Genomic DNA, 12,515 nt, shown 5'->3' on the forward strand with positions numbered 1-12,515 from the left:
GAGCCTGCACAGAACAGAATCAGAGAAAACTGGCCAGAAGCGTGTAGCACAGACGTACTGAGGGTCCCGTACAAACTTAATTATGTATATAGACAGTACATCCGTTCCGGGAATCGAGAATTTCGGACTTTTTTGCCTTTTATCAACATTGATACTGGCACGGTATCAGTGTCCAGGGTTCCAAAATCTTCCAAAATGTTTTAACGTCAATAATACGTATAAATCTGACATAAAGTCAAACAGGTGGCTGCTGACCTTTATTTACTCTGCGAATGTTTGCTTCACATACAACTTGAACCGTCATATCTGTGCCGTAGAGCCGAAGAAACTGGTACACATGCCTAATATCGTGAAGGGCCCCCACGAGCACGCAGGAGTGCCGCGACACGCCGTGGCACGGACTAGACTAATGTCTGGAGTAGTGCTGGAGGGAACTGACACCAAGAATCCTGCAGGGCTGTCCATAAATCCGTAAGAGTACGATGGGGTGAAGATCTTTTCTGAAGAGCACGTTGTAAGGCATTCCCCATGTCTGGGGAGTTTGGTAGCCAGCCGAAGTGTTTAAACTCAGAACAGTGTTCCTGTACACACTATGTAGCAATACTGGACGTGAGGGGTGTAGCATTGTCCTGCTAGAATTGTCCAAATCCGTCGGAATGCACAGTGACCATGAATGGGTGTAAGTGATCAGACAGGATGCATATGTACGTGGGGAGTCGTACATGACGTATCAGAGGGTCCCATATCACTCCAACTGCACAGTACATGGATTCATGAGGTTGTCTCCATACCCGTACACGTACATCCGCTTGATACAATTTGAAACGAGACTCGTCTGATCAGGCAACATGTTACCAATCATAAACAGTACAATATCGGTGTTGATGGGCCCAGGCGAGGCGTAAGGCTTTGTGTCGTTCGGTCATCAAGAGATACACGAGTGGGCCCTCAGCTCCGAAAGCCCATTGCCGTTTTCGGATCCACTCATCTCGAGATTCCGGAAAATAGTAATTAAAGATGATAAATAACTGCCACATGTGTCAAAAGATCTCATTTCCGAATCATCTTCCAGTGGACAACCCGACAGCGATCCTTCTGATGTGACAACGGCGATAGCGACGGAAGTGACCACGATTTCGATTGAAAAATGCAAAACATCGAATAAAACATTTCATTACGGTTAAATTCTGAAGTCCAATTCCTTATCAACGATTTTAATATACTTTATACCTCAAGTTTTACACGAATACCCAAAAATCTAAAAGGAACACAGTTTTGTAGCATTTTAGATCCATTATTGTTATTATGCCCAGGTTCCGCCCAGTGCGGACCGCTACATGTTCACCAATAGAATCGAATCACGTATCGTAACGTGTCGTTCCCGAGTTTTATCGAGAAGAGGATTCCGTGAAATAATATGTAAGTTGCACAACATTTCTACGAAGCAACTTTCCAACGTGTTTCGCCGGCCGGAGTGGTCGAGCGGTTCTAGGCGCTTCAGTCTGGAACCACGCGACCGTTACGGTCGCAGGTTCGAACCCTGCCTCGGGCATGGATGTGTGTGATGTCAAATGGTTCAAATGGCTCTGAGCACTATGGGACTCAACTGCTGTGGTCATTAGTCCCCTAGAACTTAGAACTACTTAAACCTAACTAACCTAAGGACATCACACACATCCATGCCCGAGGCAGGATTCGAACCTGCGACCGTAGCAGTCGCACAGTTCCGGATTGCGCGCCTAGAACCGCGAGACCACCGCGGCCGGCTGTGTGATGTCCTTAGGTTAGTTAGGTTTAAGTAGTTCTAAGTTCTAGGGGACTGATGACCTCAGATTTTAAGTCCCAAACTCCTCAGAACCATTTCAACGTGTTTCGATGCTTCTGTACTTATTGCACCCAGAGTGCAACTAGCGACATTCACATGCCGCTGTCCAGGTTAATCGGGGAAACGAGCAGAAGTCACGCATCCGCGGAAAAGAACAATGTCCGACCAAAACAGTAATTCCGAAAAACAGACACGTAATGCATTCGGGTCAAAGGAGTGGAGATCAATCCGCCTGCCTCTGAGAACAGATTTGCCACAATTTGCGTAAATGTGTAATTTGGTCTAAGCCTGTTACCACGGTTAGTGGCTTCCCCATTGTGTTACTTTTTTATAGCACTTTCTAAATTAGAAATAAACTTATGAGAATTCCTGACACAAACAACACTTTCCAAAAGATTTAATGACAGATGTGGGAGTGTGAATATGAATGCCTGATTTACGTTCTTGAAGCAAAAGGCTCCCTGAAAGAGATCAGTGTTCAAATAATTTCGTATGTTGCTACATGTTTGTAGACTCTGGTAAGCAGTTGGCAGCCGTCTTGTGTGTAGGAGTCCAGTCTTCGACCCTCTGGAACGGTACTGATGTTTAAATACGTTTCACGTTTTTGCATTCGGGAGCTATCGATCCGCTGTGAGCGATAAATTTCTTATGGCAGTTTGTTCAGCTTAGAAGAATTCGTGGGTACGTCCCCGGGTGCGAGTCTGGAATTCTGCTTAGCCATATTCCGATGTTTAAGGTTTTTGGGACTTCTTATATATATGCTTCAAATACTGGCAGTTGCTATCGAATGCTTCGACAGTAGATGATAACGTGGGAAGTAGTCGTCGAAGAGCAAACAGACTGTCCACCGGAGGGTCTCTAGGACAGGTAGGAGACTTCGTTGCAGGCGTGTTGATGCTGGCGGGACGCGACCCGCGGCTGCTGCTGAGCTGGCCGCCTGCCCGCTGCCTGGGGCGTCCCCAGCGGCCCACTTGCCGCGCTCCTATTGTCAAGCAGGGTCGTCGCACTCCCATTTGGCCCAAATACTTGCGTAACCTGCACTGCTGGGCCGCGTTGAACAAGTGCAGCGTAAGCGACGTTCTGTCACCTCTGGTAACCACCTGGCGACGTCGCACACGTTCTCCTGTACGCCTTAAGCTACTGCGTGGGAGTATGTCTCGAAAAGCAGTACCAGTGCATGTCCGAATTTTTCGCTTGAAACAACAAAGTACACTGCCTGAAAGCCTTGCCATGCTTCCATTTCCCATATGACATGTACAACTCTCCCTGTCTTTGTGCATTTCTCAGGAGTATCCTGCTTACAGAAACAATTAATTAAATCCCATTTAATGAAGTATAATACAAAAGTAGGGGAAATATTAAAATAGTAAAAAAGCCAAATATATCTATTAAATATGGCTATGATATTTCTGAAATTTTTTGTGTAAATCTGAAGTTCAAAGACGTAAAGTGCCTATGTTGTTGTTGTCTTCAGTCCTGAGACTGGTTTGATGCAGCTCTCCATGCTACTCTGTCCTGTGCAAGCTTCTTCATCTCCCAGTACTTACTGCAACCTATATCCTTCTGAATCTGCTTAGTGTATTCATCTCTAGGTCTCCCTCTACGATTTTTACCCTCCACGCTGCCCTCCAATACTAAATTTGTGATCCCTTCATGCCTCAGAACATGTCCTACCAACCGGTCCTTTCTTCTTGTCAAGTTGTGCCACAAACTCCTCTTCTCCCCAATTCTATTCAAAACTTCCTCATTAGATATGTGATCTACCCATCTAATCTTCAGCATTCTTCTGTAGCACCACATTTCAAAAGCTTCTATTCTCTTCTTGTCCAAACTATTTATCGTCCATGTTTCACTTCCTTACATGGCTACACTCCATACAAATACTTTCAGAAAAGTGCCTATATATAGCATAATATTATAAGAACTAATAACACCAGAGAGAGATAATTAATTATATTTTGTACTGTACGTTTCTTATTACAAAAATACTATTATATACTCAGGGACTAAATCAAATTACATTGAATCTCACCGTATAATACGAAAGCAAGCAAGATCCTCTACGTATGATAGCAGCCTTATAACTAAAAGGCGACGCTATTCAACAAATGTTGTTATAAGGGGTATGAAATATAATACATGATATACAACATTCAGCTACAGCTTGTAGTAAGAAATAAAATAATTTGAATAAATGGCTGATAACTGAAGTGATACATAACCTAGTGTATACGTAATGCATGTACTCATATTCAGGATACATACTGATTACATCTAGAACGTATCTGAGTTACGATAGACAGTATAGAATAACAAACAAAACAATAAAGCAAATAGTGTAAATGACCCTCAAGAGTAGCATCATTTCCATTACATAAAATTTTAATAATTTTATCGCTGTAATTCTTCGTTTCATCTAGTTTATTAAACAAAATTTTACTAGTTTTATAGATATATTTTATTATACCTGGTTTTTTAAGTACTGTATTTCATTATAATCCACTTCATTATAAAGTACTGCCACCTGGTGACGTGTAGCCCCGAAATATGAATTTTTTTGTCAAGACTGGGTTCAAACCTGTATTTCCCTCTTACCGTGAGGGGTTGCCTTACTAATTAGGCTATCCGAGCTCGCTCCCTGGACGGATCCAGACTTCCGTATATTACACATCTATCTATTTTTTCTCACAGATTATTTATTCATTTACCCACAATTTTATATGTCGTGATTCCCTTGCGGGTTTTATAGTCAAGACACCGAGAAGCCATAGACTATCATTGTCATTTTTTCGTACCACGCCCGTCCTCATATATCTGACGCCGAAGTGCAGTTTCAGATAGTGAAATTTATTTCTGAAATTTTGTACCGGACCGGTACTCGAAAAATGACAGCGATAATCCGGCTTCTCTTTGCCTTGTCTGTAAAGCCTGGACGGCAATCACGAGATGTGTGGGAGTTAGTAACTGAATTAACTATTTGTGAGGGGGAATAGATAAGTGTATGAGATACGGAAGCTTGAGTTGGTGTGGGAAGCGTGCTCGGATAACCTTAATTGTAAGGCGATTTCTGACGATGTTCGAATCCGACCGACAAAAATTTTCATACACCGCGTTAGATGTCACCAGGTGGCAGTACTTTATAAAAGTGGAGTATACTGTAATACAATAACTAAAGCACCAGATACAACAAATACATATAGCCATAAAATTATTAAAATTTTGTTTCATAAAATAGGTATAACGAATAATTATAGACATAAAATTATTGAAATTTTGTGTAATGAAATCAATACTACATTTAAGTATCGTTCGCACTATTAGTTTTCGTTTTGATTGTTACTCTGTGATGAGTTCCGCTTCGAAGCTGATGACCAGCAAGGCGTGTCTGGAGGCACGCCCGACAGCGGGGGGATAACAACTTGATTGCTGCCCTCCATATGACCCAAGAACCACGAGTGATCGTCTGGGGTGTCATTTCTTTACACAGCAGGACTTTTTTGGCGGTCATCCGCGGCACCCTTACACCAAAGAGATAGGTCGGAGATATTCTACACTCTGTTTCGTTGCAGTTCATGGCAAGGCATCCTGGACTTATATTTCAGCACACGGGGAATGTTTTTACTGATTGTGTTCGTGCTTGCGGGACCGTACCTTGCCCAGCACCGTCGCTGGATCTCTCCCAAATTGAGAACTTTTGGAGCATTTCGGGCAGGGTCCTTCAACCAGCTGGGCATTTTGACGATCTGACGCGCCAGTTGGACATAATCTGTCGCGATACACATCAGGAAGATATCCAACAACTCTATCAATAAACGTCGAGCCGAATAACTGCTTGCATGAGGGCTAGAGGTGGACCAAGACTTTCTAGGTTTGTGTGAAGTCTTTTCTACTGGATACATCATCCAATTTCTCTAAAATTTTAATGTATTTGTTTTCTATACGTTTACACCATATCTACCGAATTCCGTACCTTTCGAATAATTCCTTTATTCTGTGTCTTTTTTTGCGTTAGTTTATTACTAAGGCTGGACCTCTTTTTGGCTGGTATACACCGAAGTAGGCTGAGGGAGCTGTCTAAAATCCGAAACTGACAGGTGCGAGAAGAACACGCTAATGGTAAATATACGTAGTTTTTCATCACTCTAGACAAGGAACTTTAATCACCATTAGAGTCACCTCTAGACGTAATAGAAGAATTTAAAGAAAGTATCTGCTCATTAATGTATCTGTTTGCCAATCAAACTTTTTTCATAGCGGCAGACTTTGTTCCATCCAACAAGTCATGTGATTGATCTTTGGTGTTACAGTACAGTACGGGCAGACGTGTAGTCAGCGCAGCCGCTCGGCACCTGGCACTCTGTAAGTTTAGTGAAATTTTGAGTACCTCGATTTCTGGGAAAATCTTGAGACAAGCATCGTACTACAGCAACATTTGCCTTACCTATGCACGTACTGCAACCGTGAGAAAGATGAGCAAAATCGGTGACATTGAGTCTATACTTTACCTTGTAAGTAATACTTATTAAGGAGAGTAATATGACGTGGCAGCGTGACACACATGGTTATCCTATCCTTGGCGGAAGACACGTAGTAAGGCAGTAGCTGAGCGATGGCACAGTATCAAGGCTGTGCAGTCGCAAAACGAAAGAGAATGGTGTGAGTGTGTGTACTACTAGGAGTGACTACGAGAGGCATAGAGAGAGAGAGACAGAGAGAGAGAGAGAGAGAGAGAGAGAGAGAGACTTGACTGTGAATACGTCTGTGCATACGTCTACGTATGCAGATGAATGGCCGAAAGAGGGGTGTAGGGTGGACGAGGAGAAGAAGAGCGACGGAGGAAGCTGTGACGCAACGCGCCCATTGAGGCCTGCGAGGCGCGCCAAGGCCGCCGGGCGAGCGGCTGAAGCAGCAGCGGGGGCAGAGGCGCCCCTGCCGCTTCCGCCCACGGCCGCCGCCAAGACCGGCCCCCAGCCGGCGGCGCGGGGGCGGCGGGCTCCTCTCGGCACTCTCACAGCCAACGACCGGTGTGGATGAGCCCAAAAGGTGAGCAGACGTGTCGGTTGGAAGCGGCCTACGACTTCCAGTGTAGAAGAAGCGGCAGTGCCGTTCCGCACACAGCCGTCGCCGTCCGCAGAAACCATTTCAAGAGGGGCAAAATGACGGGACAGTACGCTCTTACGCCGGCCGGAGTGGCCGTGCGGTTCTAGGCGCTGCAGTCTGGAGCCGGGCGACTGCTACGGTCGCAGGTTCGAATCCTGCCTCGGGCATGGATGTGTGTGATGTCCTTAGGTTAGTTAGGTTTAATTAGTTCTAAGTTCTAGGCGATTGATGACCTCAGAAGTTAAGTCGCATAGTGCTCAGAGCCATTTGAACCATTTTACACTCTCAAGAAACTGATTCGCTGAACTAGAAAGCGTGTCGAGTCCTAGGAACTAAACTGAACGGAAAGTACTCAAAACGTATCGTAACTCAGTAGACTGCAAATCATCAAATAAATGAAGAAATGAACTAATTCTGACATCGGCCGCGACTGGACATTGAATTCAGTGGAGACAAGTGAAAATTTGTGCCGGACTAGGACTGAAACCCGGATTTCTCGCTTTACGCCAGCGGTCATCTTAACCGCATCGACTATCCTAGCACAATTTGGGTCCGATCCAAATTCCCACTTTGTCCCTCAATACTTACATAACGCCCCCCGCCCACCACATTCATTGCTCGCCGTATCACGCTCGATTCCGGCAAGAGATCAGAAGAGGAAGTACATCCACACTGAAATTATTCAAACGCCTCTCAGCACTATGGGACATAACTTCTGAAGTCATCAGTCCCCCTAAAACTTAGAAGTATTTAAACCTAACTAACCTAAGGAAATCACACACTCTCATGCCCGAGGCAGGATTCAAACCTGCGACCGTAGCGGTCGCGCGGTTCCAGACTGTAGCGCCTAGAACCGCTCGGTCAGCCCGTCCGGCCATCCGCACTGAAATGACCTTAATGGCCGTCAAGTAGTATATATTTATACACATCTGAAAAACAGACTCCACACATACATTTATACGGCTTGATGGTCATTAAGATTATTTGAGTGCGAATGCACTTCTTCTCCTGAGCTCTTGCAGCGATCCAGCGTGATGTGACGTGCAATGAGTATAGTGAACAGGAGTATAGTGGAACAGTTTGGGAATTTGGGCTGAACGCGAAACGTGCTCGGATAGACGAAGCTGTTTTTAATGTGACTGCTTGCGTGAAGTATGAAATCCGGGTTCGAGTACCATTCAGCCACAAATTTTCATTTATCACCAACGAATTCAGTTTAACGTCCAGGCGACATCATAATTGGCCGGAGTGGACAAGCGGTTCTAGGTGCTACAGTCTGGAACCGCTCTACCGCTACGGTCTCAGGTTCGAATCCTGCCTCGGGCATGGATGTTTGTGATGTCCTTAGGTTAGTTAGGTTTAAGTAGTTCTAAGTTCTAGGGGACTGATGACCTCAGCAGTTAAGTCCCGTAGTGCTCAAAGCTATTTGAACCATTAATTACAGACGGCAGTACTGCACTTGCTCTGCTGTTTTAAAGCCCATCTAAGATCTTCTTTGTCCACAGACAAACGGTAACTACTATCGACGTCCCATTTTGGGCCATGGGAGGAAAAGTTCTTGAGGATATTGTGGACAGATGTCAGGCTCTTTTGTCGTAGTTCTGTTGTACTGGAATCCGCTTTATTTTATAGCTCCCTAGAGAAAGGTTGGTGACACCACTGCAGCACTGTTCTGTGAAGGTTCGGAACCACCTTGACTATAAAGTAGCACGGAAACTGCCACCCTGCTGAGGGATCAGCATAATGTCTCTTGAATGGCATAGAAACAAAAACAAAATCCCAAGACAGGTAGTCACTGCTGAAGTCTCCCTAATTCCTGAAGCGCCAGACAGTGTTATCTGCAGTTTACTTACATCGCAGAAAATTGAAAGAATATTGTAATGAATAAAAAGTAAGATTCCAGGACGGAGCAAGTGCGGACCCTCCTCCCCCCCCCCCCCTCCCCAACTATCCTTGAGGATGCCTAAGCATGCAGCCAAACTCCATTTCTTCACGGGATAAAAGTTTATATCAGTGTAAGTGACCATTATCCTACGATATAAGAGGAGACATACCAGTAAACTTTCAGGCAAACATCATCCATAAAACCCCTAAGACAATGCGCTTCCGTCCGGAACCACGCGGCTGCTACGGTCGCAGGTTCGAATCCTGCCTTTGCCATGGGTGTGTGTGATGTCCTTAGGTTTAAGAAGTTCTAAGTCTAGGGGACTGACGGCCTCCACTGTTAAGTCCCATAGGGCCTAGAGCCATTTGAGCCATATGGTTTATGCACAACGGGGCGTCACCTCATTTTCTGCGAGTCAGTACCTCATCGCAAACTTTCATCGATGTCGGATTGGTCGAGAAGGTCCGCCAGAGATGACTCCTTTGGATTTTTGGCTATTTTTGGCTAAGATATTGGTGTATGCCCAACTCATCGACAATGTGCAGACTTTACAGGAGCGTGTGATCAATGCGCGTGACGCAATCCGTATGGAGCTAGATGTTCTAGAATGAGTGCGTGATTCACTGCGGAAAAGGGCTGAAGGATGTGTCGAGATGCGTGTTAACAACATGCAGCAAAGGCGAAGGTGATGAGAAGTAGCAGAAATGAGACTTAAAGTTAAAAATGGGTAGCAAGAGGTAGACGAACTAAGTAGACGAACTGAAGGAAGTAAAATTATGGCTGACGAAGTAAGGAGATATACCACTTGCAAAGAAGGTATTCGTCGGTTCCCCAGAAATAATATGCGGTCCGTCTCTTTTTTGCGAAAACCACGCTTACATGAATCAAGAATGTGGGTATGCTGAAAAAATTCTCTTTTTTTCACGATGGTGAGAAAACCCCTAAGACTAAATTTTTTAGTAAGACAGTGAACGATCGCATTGGCACCAGCGTGTAAGTGAATTTATTAAAGATGAGCTGCCTCAACGGTAGAATGCCGTCAACGAGGTAAGGATCTCTCGCTTTCAATCTATAGTATTCAACGTCAGCTTATTTTTTATTTTTTTTTTGGGTGGGAGGGGGGGGGGGGTTGAAGTTCGTGAAATATTCAGTCTGCTTGCCTCCCCTTCCAAAAAACTTCCGCAACCTGCGACGCCGCATACCAACAAAAATCGACGTAGTAGCTTCAAACATGTTTGCAAAAGTAAGGGACGAGTCTGACTATAGTCTGGTTGTTTGCCATGCCTTTAAAAGAGAGCACCCTGAACATTCCTGAAAGGTAAGTGAAAACATTGAGCCTAGTGGTAACTGTGAAAAATACGAGTCCGTCAAGGTTGTATCTGAATGAATGCAAGAGATTTGCCCTTGTAAAATCTTATTCATAAGTTGAAATCCACCCAAGCTTCAATCCATTCATATAGGATGTATTGTAATGTGAAACTGGGTGATTCTTCTTGAAATACGCCGCATGGTACACATTATTTATTAGATGCACTGAAGAGTGATTACTTCGGCAGCGACAACGTTTGACTCCTTACTGAGGGCCTTAGCACCGCGATCACGTGTAGTAAGGGTCTCAGGGAGCGCTGAACAAGTTGCAGATAACCTCTGGCTCAGAGACCGGGTCTGCATTGACAACCGGTGAGCTAAGACGGACGCCGGAGCTCGTGCGATGGCTGGATAAGCTGGAATACTGGAACGCGGCCAGAGACCACTGGCGACTCGCCGTCTCCGCCGTTTCTTCCTCTAGAGGTGGGAATACGTCAGCAACCAATGGATGCGCAGCAAATCCCAACTGTTTGCAGCGCAGGAAGATCCGCGTAATCACGGGTTTTTTCGCTCTCCTAGTCTACGTAACTCATTGTACGAGTCGGACATTTTATAACTCTGTTGTCATTATGGAAGTCGTCAAACGGCGAGCCCAGATTGAGTGTAACCTAAGGTGGTGATGTGGTTTAGTCAATCTCTTTGTTGAAGTGTGTAACTCTAAACACATTACCAGTAGTGGTGAATACTTTTTTTCAACGCATAAGAGAACAGACGCATATTGATTTAAGTTCAAAGTGTCTTTCAATGCAGAAAAAAATGCATCCCCAAACTTCAGTAGCGTTTCACATCTACTAAATACAAGCGTAACTTACAAACAGTATTGTGTCTAATGAGGGAAGTGATACTTTGATACACATACACACATCATTGACGTTACGAATTTTACTTTCTCCCATGTGATTTTCTCCCTGCAAATAGTAATAGCAAATTCAGAACTCCAAAACTATTTCATATGTGATACATCTTTTCTACGCAAACCCTAGAGAAAAATTGAGAAGCATATGCAGCGTTATTCACGAAATCCGTTGTCTGTATCCGATTCCAAATGTCCATAATATGAAGTTCATTTAGCAATGTGCGGTCGGAAATTGAGATGGACCCACATTCACTGATACAGCAATTCCTCTCGGGTTCGAAACTGATTGCAACTGACAAACCGTGACACTGGACCCCGGTCCAGTCGATTACAATCTTTTTACGATTATTGTCATTACGCTGTGTTACATGGCTGCAGGTGGTACATTATTCCTTGAAGAAACGTTGGAGAGTCCGCATTGACACATTCAGACATCGAACAATTTGATTCGCGGTGTGGTCGTGAACACGTCCAAACGTTACTGAGGTGACAATGCCCGGCGTAGCGCAACAACCCGACGTGGCATGTGCTTAACATGTCTTTGGAAGACTCCTTCAGAAATATTGAGCCAAGTTGCCTCTAAGACCATCCAAAATGGCGAAGGAATTGCTACGTACAGAATTCTGCTTACGGACTGACTTCTCGACTATGTACCAGAAATGTTGTATGGGATTCACATCGATCGGTCTGGGTGGCCAAATCATTGGCTCGAACTGTCCTGAGTGTCCTTCGAACCAGTTGCAAAAAGAAGTGGCCCATTAACATGATATCACTGTATGGGAACATGGAGTCCATGAATGGTTGCAAATGGTCTCCACGTAGCCAAACACAAGCATTACTAATCAATGGTGGTTCATTTGCATTCCATGTAAACACAGCCCAAATCATTACGGAGCCACCACCAGCTTTCTCAGTGCCTTGTTGACAACTTGGGTCCATGGCTTTGTGAGGCGTGCAACACCGTGAGCTCCCAGCAACTGAAATCGGGAATCATTTGGTCAGTCTACAGTTTTCCAGTTATCTAGTGTACAACTAATATGATCACGATCCCAAAAGAGGCTCTGTAGAAGATGTCATGTAGTTAGCAAAGGGACTAGCGTCGGTCGTCCGCTGACAAAGTCCACTAACGCCAAATTTCGCCGCATTGTCCTAAGATACATTCGTTGTACGTCCCTCATTGATTTCTGTGGTTATTTCATGCAGTGTTTCTTGTCTGTTAGGACTGACTACTGTACACAAACGCGTCTGCTCTCGGTCGTTACGTAAAGGCCATCGGCCACTGCGTTGTCCGTGGTTAGAGGTAATCCCTGAGACTTGGTATCCTGGGCACACTCTAGACACTGTGGATTTCGGAATATTGAATTCTCTAGCAATTTCCGAAATGGAATGTTCTAGATAAGACTTGTACTTGGCGGCCGAACTTCCCTGGATGAGACCTCCTGGCCGACGATGCCATACGCACATTTTCATTTACCTGAGTA

General features: G+C 44.7%; 1 protein-coding gene across 1 annotated transcript in view; it reads right to left on the reverse strand.

The window, feature by feature from the left end:
* Nucleotides 1-12,515, reverse strand: part of LOC126355185 (noggin-3-like) — a 555,371-nt gene that overhangs the window by 217,094 nt on the left and 325,762 nt on the right. The window lies entirely within an intron of this gene.

The sequence above is a fragment of the Schistocerca gregaria genome, chromosome 3, assembly GCF_023897955.1.
Source record: "Schistocerca gregaria isolate iqSchGreg1 chromosome 3, iqSchGreg1.2, whole genome shotgun sequence".
NCBI classification, from domain to species: domain Eukaryota; kingdom Metazoa; phylum Arthropoda; class Insecta; order Orthoptera; family Acrididae; genus Schistocerca; species Schistocerca gregaria.